This window comes from Atta colombica, unplaced genomic scaffold, assembly GCF_001594045.1.
Source record: "Atta colombica isolate Treedump-2 unplaced genomic scaffold, Acol1.0 scaffold111, whole genome shotgun sequence".
Classification (NCBI taxonomy): domain Eukaryota; kingdom Metazoa; phylum Arthropoda; class Insecta; order Hymenoptera; family Formicidae; genus Atta; species Atta colombica.
Window position 1 is genome coordinate 1,963,336 of NW_017259197.1, and position 2,484 is coordinate 1,965,819.

The 2,484-nt window shown below is 29.7% G+C and overlaps 1 protein-coding gene across 3 annotated transcripts in view; it reads left to right on the plus strand.

Moving 5' to 3' along the window:
- The first annotated feature begins 1,631 nt into the window (after window positions 1–1,631).
- LOC108693952 (FH1/FH2 domain-containing protein 3) overlaps window positions 1,632–2,484 on the plus strand; it is a 139,995-nt gene continuing 139,142 nt past the window's right edge. For all 3 annotated transcript variants that reach the window (XM_018203186.1, XM_018203188.1, XM_018203184.1), the window contains exon 1: window positions 1,632–1,826. The gene's annotated coding sequence lies outside the window, so the exon portion shown is untranslated. The remainder of the gene's footprint in view (window positions 1,827–2,484) is intronic.

Genomic DNA, 2,484 nt, shown 5'->3' on the forward strand with positions numbered 1-2,484 from the left:
ATATTATTTAAAATTTTAAAAACAGATTTGAATTTAATTAATTAACAATATGTACTGCAATATAAAACAATATATTAACAATATGTATTGCAATATAAAACTAGATAAATATATTTATGGCAAATGAATTATATCTTACGTATATTTTATGTTTACAGTTATATAACAATTTATAAATTTAAAATATTGATTAGCTTATTAAAATTTGATGCAAACTTCCTTTGCACTATTTAATGAAGACTAATTTTATTTATATTACGCACATATACAAATTTTATTAAAGATGATTTTTTTTTTATTGGGACTGTATGTGAATATTTTCAGTTGGTTTCGTTTAAAGTCATTCTGTGAGATAATTCAATTTTCGTTACATATTAATGAAATTCTTTAATATATAGAAGTTTGTAATTGATCATTTTAAAATTATGCAGAAGTCACTTCTATTTTTATGATCTGCGAACTACTATTGTGAGTGAAACGGTAGCATTCTCTCGCATAATGAACCTCTCTCCACGTTTCTATAGGCTCAACATCTCTTTTCATGCCATTCGAGATCCCTATGAGGATTCGTTACCACGTAACCGTGATATAATCGCTTACATTTTCGTTATTTTAATGACATATATTTTAATGACATATTATATTTATTATATATATTTATTATAGCAAGATTAAAAATATAGTAAGAATATAGTAAGAATACGTAATGTACTGTTATACAGTCTCCAAATTGTAACGTACTCTTAGTCCTTAAAGAATATATAATAGAGCTTTCAACAAATTTTGATAAGTATTTGCATAATATAATGAAAGAACTATATTGTATATTATTTTTTAAACAAGAAAAGATTTATTCTTTAACTAATAATAAAATGTCTGTGAAGAATTTTTCCTTGAAACACTTAAAACTCGATAAGACAAAGAGTTATAATAACTAATAGAATATTAACTTACTTCTAGTTTTCAGACATAAACAATGCAATAAATTTTCTGTAACTTAACACTGATAGATTTATTCTTCCATATAATATAATATAATGCTAACTGAATTTTTGTTGTCTATATCGAAATATTAATTCCTCCTATTAGCTTACTTATTTAAAATTCTTGAACTTTGCTACGTAATAAAAAGTTTTAATTTTCGGAAAATTACTTGACACTTATTTTGAGAGAGGTATATCTATAAAGAACGATTCTTTTAAAATAAGAAAATTAAATAAAATTCTTTCATCTATTAACAAAAAAATTAAAATAAAGATTTTAAATGCGTATTTTATTTTAAGAAAAAGACAAAATAATAAAAGCAAGCAATTACTAAATATTGTTTTCTACGATCGCACACATAGTGTAACAAACATAACAATCTTAAAAATGACGTTTACAGAGCAATCATGCACAAAAAAAATATTTATTCTACATATATCTTTAACTCCAACATCAAAACGTGCAATAAATTACAGAAAAATTATAGATTCATAATTTGTGAAGATGAAGTATGTTTTATTTGAATTAGTATCGCGGTTCGGGGTGCGCACCACGTGAACGAGAGAGGGGTTCGACCGCGCGGCGGCGGCACTGTCGGTCGACGGCGACAGGTGTCTGCGGCACGTTCAGTGTCGCGACGGCCGCTCTCGAGGTAAGGCATGTTGTTGCGCGTCGCGTATTAACGTACGAATATATTCGCGCTGCGTCGATACATCCTCTTTTCATCTATCGCGCGTGTGTTCGTGATCTTACTTCTTGTACCGCGCTTTCCAACCACGCGGTTTCCGGCACGCGTTTCCGTTGTTCGCGTCGGCGGCGGAAGTGCGCGTGTCACCCGAAAGGTGAGTTCTTTCGCTTTGCGCAGACTCCGTAATCCCAAGCGCGCGCGCTTTCATCTCTCGCGCAGCGCATGGAGAGACCCTTGTCGCTACCCGGCTAGCCTTTCGTTCTTGCTTCGAAGGACCTCTCTACGGATTATGACAAAAGTTGAACGGAATTCACGAATACTTTCCAATAGCTTCGTTTCATTGTATTCGAAAATCATATGAGTAAGAATAAAAGGCACGTAGGAACTCGGTTTGTAATTTCGAATTGAATTATGGAGCAACCGCTTATTTTGAAAAACTATAAAATATACAAGTACTATAAGTAAGAGATACAAAAGTTACAAAGCCGCAAGATATTACAAAAAAATAAATTTTTCGAAGTTAATTATATATATACGTGATGATAGTTTTTATAAAATATACAGTTAGATATTTATATTTTTTAATATAATATTGTTAGAACTTGTTGAAAAACTGGTGCCTGAATATATGTCTTATCAGTAATTCGTGAAATAAGGATTTATTATTTTAATAAAAAAATTAAACAAAACAATAAAGAGCAAATATTGGATTAGAAAGAAGAATATGGTAAATAATGCATTAAAGAAGAAAATAGATATATATATATATATATATATATATATATATGTATATAAAACAGATACAAAGACGC